The sequence below is a fragment of the Magallana gigas genome, chromosome 9 (assembly GCF_963853765.1).
Source record: "Magallana gigas chromosome 9, xbMagGiga1.1, whole genome shotgun sequence".
Lineage (NCBI taxonomy): Eukaryota > Metazoa > Mollusca > Bivalvia > Ostreida > Ostreidae > Magallana > Magallana gigas.
The window spans coordinates 45,743,470-45,761,059 of NC_088861.1; the positions used below are offsets into that span (position 1 = coordinate 45,743,470).

The following is a 17,590-nucleotide window of genomic DNA, read 5'->3' on the forward strand; positions in this document are numbered from 1 at the left end:
ATACCGACTTTTTACATACAGTGCATGTTTGTCTATTGTTTTCCATTTAACAGTAGTTGTAGTTTTGCATTATCTAGGTTATGTCAATGGGAGATTATTAGACAAACATGTGCTTATGGTTTAAATGAGAAAAAAACTGCTTCTTCTTACTTTCACTTTCACTGTTGAAACCAGTTGTTGATACATGTTGAATATTATATATCACCACTTGATTTTTCACCTGAGCTAACTTTGTGAATGCAAAATTCTATCGCTTGACTTGTGAGGTAGCGTGTTATGTGATAATAGGACAATGTTTTAAAACACGTTAAGTTGTCAAGCATTGAATTGACTTCTTCTGTATTTACATGGGCGTGGTCTTATTGTTGAAACCATAGTAAATAGTAAACTTGTGTCAAATATTATAGAAAGTGCGTAAAAGTGATCACATATTTTTATGTATGGCATTGTAATTCGCGCCAGTCTAATTTTAGTACTGAATTAAATTTCTGAGATTGAAAAGTCATGGCAAATACAATTTTATTTTTTTTGATTCAATTCAGCTTTAAGTCTTTGTTTCACAACTCAAAGAGAAGATATATTTCATTTATAAGCAATATACAAATACTAAGAGATAGGATGAATGTTTTGTCCTATATTTAGATAGACAACCCACGTATTCTGTATTAACTGGCATGATCTGAAAAAAACGAATAACGTGTTTGACCACCTTACCATTTGTTTCCATTTAACATTGATTTTGTTTGTGGTACTTATTCTAAATGCACGTAATATGTATTATCATCATTTATGATCATTCGTGTAAACGTAACGCTCATCTGCATCTGTTTGATAGAAGTTGAAATGAAGATTATATCCCTTGTTAAAGCCATTCGTAATTATTGTTTGAAATACGCACATAACAAAAAGGACAACATAAGGACATCTTTTTTAAATTTTTGAAAACCCAAAAACATTAAAAATTATTAAATGTATTGTTATTCAAATTCTAAAAAAAATTTTGTTTCAAATATACGAATTTCTCATACAAGAGACAATCGTATTTTAATCAGATTGAAAATTTGATCAGATTATTTTGTATTGAAAACACCGGGCTAAATTTTAAAGATGTTTGTTATAAACGCTCATAACCGGTATGTTGGCTTTTAATTTAAAGGAAAATGATAAGAATGCTAATTTGCTGACAACATTTTTTACGAGTTATCTTTCTTTAGTCTATCTTTACATGACAGTCATCCAAGTGATCAATTTAGAGGTTTTTCCCATATATGTACTTCTGGGGTTATTGCATGTTTAATATGTAAAAGGTGTTATTTTTTTCTCATTATTTTTATCATTATTCACTTGCAATCTATTAGAAAACATATAGTATATGACAATCATAAAACATCAAAAATGTCCTTTAAATCAATCATCAGTCATAGGATATTTCGCAGTTTTTATGATGATTATATATATAGTGTTACCTATTTCTATCTGCACTGTTAATATTTAATTTTTTTAAATTAATTTATTTAACAAGACTTCGTGCTATTCTGAACAAAAAAGAAGCGCTTTACTATGTTTTTTAACATGATTTGACTTGTTTATAACTATATATTATTTCCATATACATTTGATATTTTTAATTTTATGCTGCAGTGGTAAAAGTTTGGGTTTTTAATCACTAAGTCTATTTTTCTTCATATCTTGATTACACACGTTATCAATTTTGGAAAAATCTAGCAGCCCCTTATCACTTTGTTTCATTTGACTTTGAAGAAAATCAAAACAATTTTTTTAAATGTATGAAAAAAATAATAGCAGAGGGATATTACACCTTAAATCACTATTAATACGACGATAGAATAAAACCAAATTGAATTATTTCCTCATCACAGAAAACATAAAGTCTTTTGTTGATTTCATGATCTCATTTATTTCTTATTTTGATTACTATAAATATATATCATATGTATACACGCATCATATGTAACACATGCCAATTTATGAAAATCTAATGTCAATAACAAGTTAATAATAATTCAGCCTTACGTCCGTTATCTACTTTGAAGCGGAAAACAAAATCATGTATACAATACATACATACCAAACGTCCAGTCAAAATGATTTGCCGAAGCATCGCAAACAAGTTTCGTTGTTTCTGAATGCTCTAGCTTGAACGCAGTGTTCTTCTATGTAACAATACACAATACCTGAGATAACTGAGATAGCTCACCGGAAGTAGAAGTTTTTTTGTTGATTTGACATTGCATAGTTAACCTATGTATAGATTTATACTTATATATTTATTTTATGGAAAAGGAATTTAATGCATAACAATAATTATTTTTGAAGTACTTCCGGTGACAACCGGAAGTTACGACGAACAAAACAAAATAGTTTAAACACATCTACATGCACAGGTCTATCATCCCACAAAGTTTCGAAGTTCAAGTATTTGCCGATTCTGAGATCTCGAGGAATAAAGGTTTTTTGACGCGGCACAGGAAATGGACGATCGGAAATAATTTTTTAAAAAGAAAAAAGAAAACACCTCGAGATTTTATCATTCTCTATCAGTCCTGAAAATTTCAGGAAAATCTATCAAACCACATTTGAGAAATTCTGCCGACAAAAAAGGGGAAAAAAAGAAACAAACAAAGAAAGAAAAAACACTACAATCACTATAAGATCTTCCGTACTAAACAATTCCAAAGTTTCTATTCACTAGCGCTTTCTGGATTTTAACATCCTTCTTCAGGTGAACGTACATAAGTTATGATAACTTATGTATTACAAATGACAAAGGCATCAATTTCATTAAGTGCCCCTTTTTAATGACTGAAATAGTTATGAAAACCAGTTTCTAAAATTGTTTTTATTGCAACAAAATATACGCAAAATATTTGAAACATCAGATAAGATGCTAATATTCTGCTAAAACAGAAATGCACTCTTAACAAATTTAATTACTTTGCATTTCTAAAAAGAATGTTCCATCAAACAGAACAAGATTTGATTTCAATTCACAATTTTTATATAAGATAAAACAAAACAAATAAACACAATATAAACACATCATGAATAATATAATATGAAGCTCTTTGTTGTCCCAAGTTTATAGCACGGGCTCCTAGAATGGGCCATCCTGAAGAAACGGATCGGAGATGAGTAGGACCGGTATGGCTTGAGACAGTGGCGGACAGATATTACAATGGCGATGGACTGTCGGAGACTGGATAAGAACCTTATTAAACAATAAACATATTTTGAGGTACATGATTAATATACCTTACATAAACATAGGCTAAGTCACACTGACTTAAATTTAAAATAATGGTAACAACAGCACGACATACAATAGCACGAAACCCAACAAATACGAACACGGCAGAACGGTAAGAGTATCACATAACTTAACAAAGAAAAACACGTCTTAACGACATAGACAAATTACACGAAACTACACGGTAAAAAAAAGAGTATATCTTGCACTTATATCCTAGCATAAATCACACACCCGACACGTGACCACACAGGAACACGCGCAAACAAACACCTATGTTTAACAGTTCTACCTCCTAAAACCGGTATGTCAATCAACGTATTGAAGAACTGACGAGAGTTGAGTAAATCGATTATAATTTATTCTAAAATCAGCGATATCTTATTTTGCATGGCAATCCTATATGTACATGTAACTTACGCATATTACGAATTCTCCGACCACAATTTCGTGAAAACCCCATATGAATCATGCTGTGTATTATTCAAAGAATTAATTTCATCAAACTACACGTATCAATAATCGAAATATTTCTGAGAAATTGCATGGATTCAAGCAATATTGAACTCTAGTCTCGTTCAACCAGACGCTCGGCTGTCTCCGTTAATCTTCGACAAGCAAGAAAGTCAGACCCCCTCCTTGTCGGAGATTTAAGGAGACAGTCGAGCGTCTGTCTGAACGAGACTATATTGAACTTTGGCGAAGGAATGCATACAATGAACGAATACAAAAAATATCTAAATTGTTCGTACCATTTAAAATCTGACGTTTTATAATGCATTTATGAATAGGTTTCCTTGAAAAACAATGCGTTTGAAAATATAACATCGAATTTATCGTTTATTTTCAAGAACTAAATGTTGTCAGCAGTGTTGATTTGTACTTCGGTCTAATCATTGTTTCCCTTCCGGCTTGCCCTAGTAACTGCAAAGGAAAGTTGAGTTAAAGTAACAAAAAATACTTAATATACTTAATGTACAAAGTATCTCTTTTTTGCTGTCTGTCTGTTTTTCCGTTTGTCTTTATGTCTGTACATGTCTCTCTAAAGACATGCATACTTTTTTATATGATAAGAGACTGTGCAGCAGGTTATGCTATTTTTAATCATTATTTTCATATAATCAAATTTAAATTTTACAAGCAATGGCTATAATCTTTCAACACAATTATTGCAAGGAAAGCTAACAACTTCATTTATATATGAATCAGAAATTATGTCAGTGCCAATTGGGCATTATTGCAACGTCAAAGGTCAAAAAATTGAATATGTCATAAGATGGATCATTGTTTAATTAAAAGTGTTTAACAGGAAACATAATTTCTGTAGGTTTTATAGAAAATTCTTTACGATTTTCAATGTTTCCTGCTCGAAAATGTTTTCTCCTAGAAATTACTTTTTTCCTATGGGATAATAATTTTTAGTGTAAATATCTCACCTGTCAGGTGAGACACACTAAAAACAAATTTAAAGTGGTTATAATATCTTCAGGCAATGGTCTAAATAGTATATATGGAAACGAAACTCCATTTTAAACAGGTGCCCAAATATCACCTTGGCATTGGCATAATTATCCAGCATAGTGTTACATTTTTATATTTTTTAATTTTCCATCATTCGAGTCAGGATATGTCTAATTTCGATAAGTTTTTTTTAATTTTCGACATTTCCAATATTTCTAAAATTTTGTTCACTTGATTGAATTTTTTTTTATTGATTGCCTTATATTTTGTTTCTATGAGACATGTCTCTTTTAAAAAAAATGGAATATAATAAATAGATATTTTTAAATTAATTTTTTTTTGAAACTTTTTTTTATTTAAAAAGGAAATCGTTTTATTGACAGTGCTGGCCCCGCCGTGGCCAACTTCCCTCAAGTCAATACTTTGCCTCAAGTCTGACTTTTTACCTCTAATCCATGCACTTTTATATGAATTTAAGTTGAGGACTAAAGATTTAAAAATGTTGGTGACGGCGAGGCCTGGACACGACTTATATCACGTATTTTTTCACAACAAAAGTTAAACTCAACAATGCCTACTTGGCACAAAAAATACAAACAAATTCGTATGTGATGATAACGACACACATCTTTTAATGAAGAACGAAAATTATCAGAAATGTACGAAAGCCGAGAAGGATCATTCGAGATTCGAAATTCAAAATACGAGATTCGGTATACGAGATTCAAGATTCGAAATTCGAGATTCAATATCTAAATTAACCAATCAAATCATGGATCTGAAACCTGTATCCTAGCAACATCAAACTGTTCTAAATAAAGATCATTCGTACATGCTCTTTCCTACAAATAAATGTCTTAATAGCTCTTATATAGTGGCTATAAAATGGTTAAATTAACATTGATGAATTAACCCCACACAGTATAAACAATTAAACTAGTGATAACACTGTTGGCTTTGCGAATCTAAGAGGCTTTGTTTGCCCTGTATGTATTTTCCCCCGAACAATTTTAACCCGAAGTGTATTCGCCCCAACTGTGTTAAAATCGGCTTGCGAAGAAAGATCTGTTTAATCTAAATAATTAAAACTGAGTGTGGTTTAAGCTATGAAACGAAATTCAATGAAGAATCGACATGTCAAAATATAGGTTATGATAGAGTTTTAAACCATAGAAGATATAATAATTTACAACCTTAACGAAACAATCCAGATAGGAATAGTGTATTGTAGGGTATGGCAATGCCATTGTCGATAAGAGAGAGAGAGAGAGAGAGAGAGAGAGAGAGAGAGAGAGAGAGAGAGAGAGAGAGAGAGAGAGAGAGAGAGAGAGAGAGAGAGAGAGAGAGAGAGTTTTGTAGTGTCAAATTCAATTTTGATTTAGAATTTGAAATTGATTTGATTTGATACAAGCATAATATAAACAATAATTAAGCCTCTAAAAGGAGAAAAGAGAGGAGGTAGCTAGGGTAGGGCAGACCAACTAGCAAGCTTTAATTTTAACAGTGTTAGCGCACCTGTGACTTACAGTCTCTTTCTCTCTCTCTCTCTCTCTCTCTCTCTCTCTCTCTCTCTCTCTCTCTCTCTCTCTCTCTCTCTCTCCACCTAGCATTTTCTTTTCCGTGAAGGGGTTTTGGGTATTTGTGATGTCTTACATTAGCTAGCGAAAATGAAAAAAAAACCATGAGATTTTCTTTAAATTGTTTTCGGATGTTGTACTTAATAATCTGTTTTCAGTATATACATTTCAAAAAAAAAAGGGGGGGGGGCTATATAGTCCAAATTAATTTGTCAGTTATTCTGTCCCCACTTTTTTTTTCTTTGTTTTCCAGGCTTTTTAATACAAATTTAATTGGCTCGGCAAATTATTTTAAAACTTTCTGTGTAGCTCCATAACGATGCACTGTAAATACTGTAGATTCCTTATTTTACGCGAGTACTTAATTTCAACGGTTTTCCGTCAAATCGCGAGAATATAAAATCGCAAATGCCGAAATTTTATCATAGTTTCATGTAGTTTACATACGTCTGAAAATGAAAAGCGAGATTTTAAAATTCGCAAGTATGAGTAGAGTTACTTTTGATAAACAGGTACATATCCGTACTTGATTTTTGATTTGACTCTTATAATCGGATTTAATATTCAAATAAATATAGGGTAGGAAAGAGTATATCCTACTGTACCATTCATTCAACACAGGTATTAGCACTCATCGAGTTCGACTTGCTTTCTTTTTTTATCCACTGGATTTAAAGCTATTAATTTTTGAAAATATTTTGAATTTATGGCCTGATTAAATATAAATGAGAGCTGTGCTGGTGCATCTATTTACCCAAATGGACTAAAATATAACCAAATTAATCTAAAAATTTTGACAAAATTAGTTATAAACGTACGACTCATTTTTCGGGTATGATTTATATGTAATTATTGTCAATTTTGGTGCGGGGAAGGGAGGGGGGGGGGGGGTAGGAAACTACAGAGAATCTTAACTTGGCTGTGATACATATGCTTGTCTATACCTTTTATTCTTTTTTGTTGATATATCAATGAATGAATTATAACAAAATACAACAATTAATTTTGAAATATTCATGTACAATCAAATTTTTAAAAAGTTTTACTGTTCTCTGCACAAGAAATCTGCAATGTGAACAAATTGGCACCATATCATCCCTACCTTTAATTGTAGAGAGTATGTATCCTTCTATATTGAAAACAATTCCAAAGGTAAGACTCATAATAAAATAAGTTGTTTACTGAGGAAAAGGGAAAAAAATTGTATTTATTTAATTAATACCGTAATACCATATGATGTGATAATATTTCAATGATTTGTTTATAATCATAGTACTAGTGTATGATTGTATGCATTCATGAAAAAGATAAGTAATGCTTATATTTATTGGTGAAACCGGACTGATTATTTATATATAGATTATTTAGATACATGTACTAATCTTCATGCGCGGATCTAGAAAGGAGGGGGTCAGGGGATCTGGACCCCCTCCTCGGGAAAATTGGAGCTTATTAAAATTACATAGTAAAATTATTTAAAATTGGCCTGGGACCCCCCTACAGAAAAAATTAGCTACGCTTATGAAGTTCTCAACCATAACCGCATTTTTACACAAAAGGGGTGAATAAACTCGGGGTTTAAACTATTACTAGTGGTGAAATACTCCAGGGTTCAAACGCATCAGGTGGAAATGCACCAGGGCAAACAAAATCACTTAGATCCGCGAAGCACACTGCATTATATCTAGTCTACTTAGATATTCTGTGAAAAAGTAAATAAAAATAATAATTTAGTTAGGTAGGGAGAAGTGAACATAGCATTTATTTGTATATAAGAGCTTGTACGGATGATTTTTATTTAGAATAGTTTGATGTCGCTAGGATACATATTTTCAGATCCTTGATTTGATTGGTCAATTTAGATATTGAATCTCGAATTTCGAATCTTAAAATCTCGTATTTTGAATCTCGAATCTCGAATGATCCTTCTCGGCTTTCGTAGAAATGATACTTTATCTATGAAAAATTAAATTTTTGTGAAGCATATGACCTTGAAGCCCTATTGAAAATTGTAAACCATGAAAACATTTAAAGGGACTTGGACACGATTTGAGCTCAACATTTTCAAAATTAATTTTTTTCGACTTTTATGTCTAGAACTGTTAATATAGATGTTTTCAATGCATTGACAAAATTTAAAAGTCAAATATCGAGTTACAAGCGAATTAAAGAGGTTAGAATTCTTTCTTTAGTAAACAAAGCTCGAGTTCTGTTAATGTTTACATATTTGTTGTATTGGTATAAGTTTCAATCGAATGTTGTTGTTTGTTGTGATAAAATTATTTATGAACCCACTGAATCAGTCTTCAGAAATCTTATTTCCATAAGTTATTTTGATAAAGAAATGGAATTTCTTTACTTTACAGTATTTGTCAACAAATATAAGACTCGAGCTCTGTTTACATAACACCGACTTCTTTTCTCTATATCTCGCTTGTAACATGACTTCTAACGTTCAAACTTTGGTCAATCATTCCAAATACAGAAATCAAAAATAAAATTATCATCTTAAATCGTGTTCATGTCCTTTTAACAATGCATGAAGACAAAGCGTAAAATTTAGGTCAGAGAAACCTTCTTTTGAAAGAAAATACACTAAAATCTAGGATGCATCAACTTACCAATATTTTTTTCTTCTAAATCTTAATGTATCAAATGGAAATATACCTTGATGCTAGAGATACTCCCAAAAAAAACAGGAATAATCAGTAAAACAATATCGAAAACATGACTTGTGTATTAATATATAGCATGCGTTGTGACCTTTTGAGTTGACAACAATACATACAACTAAATGCATACTTATCAATTATGTTATTGTATAAAATGAATAGGTTAAAACAAATTTGATAAAATTGGCTATTACAGGATGCAGGTTAACTTCACTTACGTTTAATATGGACATTATACTACATAAATTTCGAATGTTTGATAATGTTGTCATCATATGTATAGAGTGTGAAATAACAAAAAAATATATATTATTATGACCTTATTTTTCAATGCAAGACCAAACGATGAATTTATTAATATAGTTCGTTGATCCTAGGCCTCAACTCGACGAAGAAATAAAACTTTAACAATTTAAAAAAGAAAAAAATGCAAAATTCAAAAGTAGTTAAAAGTGACTTAATTTTGGGTACTAAGTTAATCGTCAGGTCCTAATATGCACCACTAAGATTAGATGATTCGAGTATTAAAAGTAAGGATGTAATTAAGTTTTAAATGAATGACATTTCATTAAGGCACATATAGAATGCTACGCGAAATCTTTATTGTACATTAAATAGTACATATTTAAACATGATTTTGTTGTTTAAAAATATCTATGTTCTTATATATTTCATAAGAGTTTTATTTATTTTTTTATGAAAAATTTGAAATCTGTATTAGCTGTGAATAAGACATTGTATAGTTTCAGATTCATTGTGAAATGAAAAAATGACAATAACAAACTGTGAACCATCTCAAAAATCCATAAAACGAAATACAAATTCAAAGGAGAGCAACACATACCTCCAAATAGATAAGAAGTAGGATCAGGTGCCTAGGAGGAGTAAGCCTCCTCTACTGACCGGTCACACCCGCCGTGCGCTCTTTGTCGTAATCGGGGAGAAAATCGGAAAAGTCCGTAGACTATTATGTCATTAATTATGGTCTAACAATTAGTATGAAAAACGGCAGTCAGCATGCAACCCAGAGGAAGATTGTATTTGCTGACAAGGTTGTTGTTTCGACCATAGAACTTACGAAATGATGACTTCAAACAAGACTGTTGATAGTCCTGTTTTGTCGACTTGTTTGTCAGTAGCTTGCTTCGTCTTAGAAACTGTTCATACGAAGAGCATGCCATTGCGTATCGAATCAACTGAGAGACAAAACACCATATGAAGGTGATGAAGGTATATTGCTACATAAGTTAGGGAAGTTGACTATAGAAAAATTGTAGTTATTGCGTTTATCATAACGCTTTGTTGTTAGGTTACCATCAATGGCCATGTCCAGTAAAATATCCAAATATGAAACACAGACTCTGTGGTATCTTTTATTTCAAGTTCACTGGGATATATCGAGTGGACGTAATTATGAAAATAACAATTGTTAATTGATAATACGTCGTCGATAAACCTTAATGTTGAGTTGAAGGCCACAGCTAGTGATTTTTGTTTCACGTACAAGTTTTTTTTATAAATTCAGCTTCATAAGAATACAAATATAGATCTACTAACAATGGGACACAATTGGTACCCATTGGAATTCAATCAAATTGTTGGAAGACTTGATTTCCAAAAACTACATAGATGTTGTTTATCAGAAACTCAAGCATATTTTTAATGTCAACTTTAGTGTACTTTTGTGTGAAATCAGAATGGGTTTTGACAAAATAATTTTTTAGATTTCCAATGCAAAGTAAGCATTTTTACGACGTCCATTTTATTTCAAGAAACAAATGTCGATGATATATAAAAGCCTAGATTTTAATTTGTCATGGGCAATGATGCAGAAAAATACATGCAATACATACTTAATAAATATAATTTATTGAGTTATGTCAGTGACAGGCTATTTTGTTTAAATAGAAAATGATCCATGAAAATAAAATAAATATTGTGAACTAATTTCGACTGCATTTGATCAATTACCACTAGCAACTAATCGCTATATCAATATTCTTCTGCTTGAAACTGCTATAAGCGTAACTATCTTTGTCATATAATAATTTTTACAACCGATATACATTAAATTTTAACGACATCATTAAATTGTTATCCAAAACAATTACATGTGCTTTTAAGTTTCTTGTATTTAAAAACAAAATTAATCAATATTGAATTTAATTAATCAAGTTAAAGCGAGATAACTATGGATTGTAATTTAAAGACTAGGTTTCTCTGACGTTATTTGTAGGTATATACATTGCACTATTATTACACTATGGGGCTACGTCATGGCAGAAACAAGCCTTTGTAAGAAAATATTTAAGTACACTAACAGACAAAAAAGATTCACCAATTTCACGCTGCATCATTAAATCTAAAATATGCGCTTATTGAGGATTTCAGTGAAAATGCAAAATATTTTTTAATAATCATTGAATATCAATTATTGCTAAGACTTATCTTTATAATTAGCTGCATGTCTGTAAAGCTCAATATGTCAACTGAGTTCACTTACTGTGTCCAATTTTTTGTTTTTTACTTTTGTAAAACAATACGATATATTTTTAAAATGTTTGATGTTCAGAAATGTTTTCCATATTATTTGCTATTGCATTGTGTAGTTACATTTCTTGTAACAGTTTTCAAATATTTTAAGAATTGTTAATCATTGTCAGACAAAACAAGTGGTACTTTTTATAAAGCAAAAAGTGAAAATATTATAAATAGCAAAAACTTCTTTGTTCATTATTTCCCGTGAAATATCCTATTTGTGAATTTGCAGTTTTTTTCTTCCTTTTCTGTTTATAACGCACATGTTTTAAAGATATATCAAAACTGCAGTTTTTGCAATGGTATCTCTAAATGCTAATCGGAATTTCGACATTTAAACCTGAATTCTTCATGCCCAGTAGGGGATTTTTCCAGTGCATAAGGACAAATATTACAATAGACCCAATATATTTTATATAATTAAATAATTCTTCAAGTGCAGGGACAAGGACCCATATCTTTAAACTAAATAAAAAAAACCACAATCGTGACCCTGTGGGGTCGGCTGCATGAATATGTACGTTTAATAGACAGAAATATAGAGATAGATCATTGAATTGACGGGTAGGTTTGTTTAAAACCTGTTTTTAAACTATGAAAAGAAGAATTGTTCTTGTTTTTGAAAATATGCTGACTATATTTACTTCTTCGTTGAATGCCGTTTTGTAAGTTCTCTGATCACGTTTCCCATTTACTAATAGACATTGAACAGCAGTTTGGCTACATGTATTTGGTTAGGTCAGGTTGTGTTATTGAAATCAGTTGATTATTTATACATGGAGTGACTTTATCGAAATTGAAGAGATGATTGTTAAAAGAAAATGCTCATATTCTTTAGTTTAACCTTTAAAATGTTAAAGGTACAAATTAACGAAAATTATTCAAAACTTTGCTGTAAATTTACTGATAGTACTAAAAGGGTAATTGTGAAACAATCAAGAGAATTTTAGAGAACATTCCTGTCTCAACTTTTAATGTTTGATGCAATTAGTACAATCGAAGTCGAATTAGAAGTTATCCAGCATGAATACTAAAACATTTGTCTGACAGAATATTGCAATACTGCAATTGTGTTTGTTCTATATTTCGGCAAGAAGATATTCAGAAACGTGAAGTTACTCGTCAGATATCAGATTTTTAAAATTGCATAAATTCTCTGAATTGACTTTTTCCATCTCAACCTAGAGACAATTTTTAGATAGTTCTAAATTGGAATCTTTTAAGATATCTTCAAAAGAATTTCGTAATATCCATCTTTTTTGTCAAAATGTACTTTTTTTATGCGATGTTTTAATATTGTTTTTAAACATTAGGTATAAATTTGGCAGTTTTACGTTCCCGCCTATTTATCGTATATATTTGCAATTTACATGATAGCTTTTGCTAACAACTGATCGTTCTAAAGTATTCATACTTGTATGAAATGAACAAAATTCTTATTACATTTTAGATATTTACCAAGTAGGATATAAAAATTAACGCTGGCATCAATTTATAAGATTATTTGGTATTTATTTTATAAGAAGGTACTGTAATGTTTGACGTAGGTCTACTACAATCAATAGCGAGGTATTCTTATACATACATGTAATGATTTGTACGAACATCATTGAAATAATTTGTTAAAATACAGTAAATAGAAAAAAAATCACAAATTTTCCTTTAAATAACATACATACAATGAATGTTCCAAAAATAATGACACTTGCCTGTTTTCATCGACATTAACAAATTGCTAGATTCACTTGTTAAACAATCAAATTACCTTTAGAAACTTTCTCGTATTCCTCGGGACATTCATCATACACTTATTGATATCTTTTTCCAGATAGGTGGAATTTAATTTCTGGGAACAAAAATAGTCGCACATGGCTTACTTTTGAGAAAACGGGGTTTGGGGGTTTTGGTAAGCATTAACATTTTCCGCCCCAAAATATTCGGTCATGATGCGTGCTTTGCGTGCAGTTGTATTGTCATGGAAAAGTTGGAGATAAATACCAGTCTTGGAGCGACGACTTTCGTAATATTTCTTAATTTATTTTAATAACAACATTTTTATTTAATTTACCTGTGTCTTGGTTGCACTTTGACACATGAATTAGCATTACAGGCCTTTATTGTCAAAGGATATATTATATAAACTATTCTTCAAGGTTTTGAATCTTTTAGCAGTGCGAGGACGTTTTGCATTCTTTGATACCACGATTCAGTTTGAACGTTTTGGCTCAAAATACTAGAACCAGACCCCGGGAACATACACGTTAGATTAGATTACATTTTTGACCTCAGTCTTACTTTTACAAAAGGAATATATATTGGAAAAGTAAGACAGAGAACAAAAGTGGGCATTTCCAACTTTTATGGCCTTGCCCCGGGCCAGGACTCATTACCGGTAACTAAATTATCAAAATATTTGATATATTTTTATACAATATTTAATAACTTCTTTGTATTTTAAGCAGGTACTATTTTTTTCATCGCTAAGCAATTCATTTAAGTTTAATATTTGTAAGAAATCTAACCTTTGTTCTTATTTACCCATACAATCCTATGTTTTTTTTCTTTAAAGAGCAGCTCTGCATTCTGGTGTATTGATTATACTGAATTTAGTTTTTCTTAAGAATTCGGCTCATGCAAACTAGCACGTGGAAATTACATCGTAAAGTATGACATGTGTTTGACATTTCTGTGTTAGCAAAAAGGTATTTTGTTGAGTTCGAGGACATAGATCGGTGCAGGTGTACTCTAACAGGCATTTTTTAAATGTTTGATTATCATCGTCTTCTGCTTTTGTTAATTTCCACTGAAGATAGATTTTATTAACGAAAAAATCTGATGGGAATAAAGATATGATGTAATTCTATGTGACTATTTCTTTTAGGCATTTTGGTGACCCTGAATCAGGTAGCGATACAACACCTTGCCATTGTTTTCTGTGCCCGTCAAAAACTAAATTATCCCGTTGTATTTGTCTTAAGTTTAGAAGGGCTATAAACGCGTAAAAATGCTTTTATAAGGTAATTAAAGTATGTACAATTTATTATACATCACAATTTACAACGCAAAACGTTCTAAAATGAAAAGAAATGAGAAATGATTTAATAGACGAATGCAGTAATAGGCATTGTCTCAGCTTACTCCCCGTACGAAAATGTTGGCCGTTTTCCGGCTGGACTCAGGGTGAACTTAGACGTATTCCGGTTAAAATGTAGCCGTACTTAGGAATATCAAAGGCGTACCTGGAAAACGCTTTGAATGTTAGACGGATTCCATCTTATTCATAACCGGACCTAGCCTCAAACCTTAGCCGTATTTTCAGCATCTAGCCGATTCTGTCAAAGTTAACCGTATTATTTCTCACTGCCCGTTTCCCCCTTTACCATCATTAAATATTCTGCCTTAACCTAGCTAATTGGCAATTCTTTGCAAGTTATAATATAAAATTTGCGGCTAAAACTTGACCATATCGTGTTAAAAGCGCACAACAGTTCATTTTCTGTTCTATAAATAGCTTATTCTTATGAACTGTCTGTTGCTTTCACTCAATAAACTTTAATTCTTTCTTCAATTTGTTTAATTTTGTAACCTTAAATTCAAATTGATAATCCGATGACACTATCAAACAGGTTATATATGTATGTTCTACACACAGGCTGGTTAATTTCATCTTGACCTCAATACACAGGCTGCCATTTGTTAACAGGCAAGAGCCGCAGCCTCTCCCTGTATTGCAGAGGGGCGTCAACAGGGAAAATCTTTTTTTTCTATCATAATTTTAAACGTACATACTATTTTAGCCGCAATGTTTAATTAATATAAAGACAGGAACGAGTTATGAACACGCTAGCATATTTATTGTACTTTTAAACTGCTACTAAAAATTGTTTTACTATGGCCATCAAGCACTTGTAAACCTAAAATCAGCGTTACCCCTTATCATATTTCTGGCCTCAGAGGCTCGCGCTTTGTGAGTTTTGAATTTGGCAACAACGGCCATGCCTAACTTTCCTGATCATCTTTGTGTTACAAAATTTAGACATGTGTAAACCGTCATGAGGATTATTTTGGGGGGAAATACATTGAAACTTATTTACAGCTATTTGATGTAAACAAAGTATTATGGAGTTAAGCAAAGTGTGCACGTTATGTGGACTAAGGGCATGAACACGGGAACCTCTATGTTAATATCGAAAGTAAGTCAATATAAATGTTAATTATGATCATGACTTTATCAATAATAGTTCTAAAGTACAGTTAAAATTGTGCTATTTGTATGTGAAGAAAAAATAGGTTTAAACTATTCTTCATTTAAAAGATATTAGACAGTGCGTAAATGTCACACAATGTATAAACTATAGAAATCCCTTCATTCCTTTAGATTTGAAAGCTGTTGAAAACAACTGACATTATGCTAAACAATTAAAAAACAAGGAAAGCAACAATACCAACAAGTCATTCGGAGGGTGCCAAGCTGCCTTCTTATATGTAAGCTGTCCTAATATGAGCATTGAGAAACAGCCTGATAAGAAAAAAACTAGCTCAAAAGCAGGACAATGGACATGGGAGACTAAACAGTAGAATGTCAGTCATACCATTTCAACTTTTCAAGGAACTACCTGTACAAAAGAGTGAAAACGTGGACTTAAATCAAAAAGTTCAACTTATTATATTAAGTGGAAGACAAACATTAGGAAAATAAAAAGATATTCTGGATGTGATGTCTGCATTATGGTGTGTTTTAAAAAGGAAATACACAGGAACTATAGATGGTTTTATGTTGTAAGTCTGGCCACTGATTTAAAAAAGAAATGAAGGCAATGATTCCACCCCATCCGGTGCTAATTTAAAAGGATTTAGTCACTGGATTCAAAAGCATAAATCAAAAGAAGTTTTTCTGTCCATTGTAAAAAGTGTTCATCTTTACCCTAAGGCGGATTCGGACGCAACCTTTTAATAAGGCGGATTCGACCTTATACTAAGGCGGATTCCACCTTATATTTAAGTGGATTCCACCTTATTTTAGGGCGGAATCTTGCGTATTCCACCTTATATTAAGGCGGATTCCAATTTATCATAAGGTGGATACCACCTAAGATTAAGGCGGATTCCTTTTTGGTTTTAAGGCGGATTTTTATTACCCGGAATACGCTTAATCTCATTTCAATATTTTGAGCCATATACCGCCCGGAATCCACCCGGACTCCACCCTGAATCTGTGGTATTAGTTATACATTCAGAGGAATGAAAGATGGAATCCGCCTTTCAAATTTCGCCTACATTCCGCCTTAAGTCAGGGTGGAATTTTTCGTACGGGTGACATTCCATGAAAAAAAATTCTACATATTCGTAAAAATATCATCCGTTTCCAAATACATTAAAACATGCTAATAACGAGGTCCCAGGTACGGGCAATTTTACTTCGTTGTGAGCGTAATTCATTTTATCCGTCAAGTTTGCAACATGTAATAAATGCATAAACGGGAAATGAATCAACTTTGCCGTAAGCATCAACTTACCGTAATGCTGTTTATTACAATACATGATCTACGTGATCCCCTTTTGTTTAATCACGAGTTCAAGTCTCTCTATAGCGTAATTGATCACGTTTCTGCACGTCTTGAGTATTTTTTTTTTGTATTTTTCGGGGCTTTGTTACTTTCAGGTCTTCCAGAGTGTTTGGCGTTGGTGCATACACTTTGTTTTTTTTTTAAACTACACCCATAAAAATCAATTTGGATTACATCAGGGAGAGTGTTGACGAACCACAGTCCGTCTGAACGAAATCAGTTTATGACCGAATGTTTTCTGTAACCATTCAAGAACCTGTCCCGACGTGTGCGGGGTAACTCCATCTTGGTGGACAATTAAAAATCAGCAGTATGATTTAGCTCCAGGTCTGCAGTTTCCGGTCTGAAAAATTCGGATGGACGACCTGGGAGCTACAGTGCCTCCCATAGTAAAAATCTGCAATTTACGGCGCACAAAAATCTGCGCTAGTTTTGGACTGATTTGCCTTATTTACACACAATTTCTGTGAAAAAAATTAGTACCATTAAATTATTCTTGCAATTTTC

The 17,590-nt window shown here is 31.9% G+C and overlaps 1 protein-coding gene across 2 annotated transcripts in view; it reads left to right on the forward strand.

Annotated features, from left to right (window-relative positions):
• LOC105346135 (von Willebrand factor D and EGF domain-containing protein) overlaps positions 1-17,590 on the forward strand; it is a 49,596-nt gene that overhangs the window by 16,866 nt on the left and 15,140 nt on the right. The window lies entirely within an intron of this gene.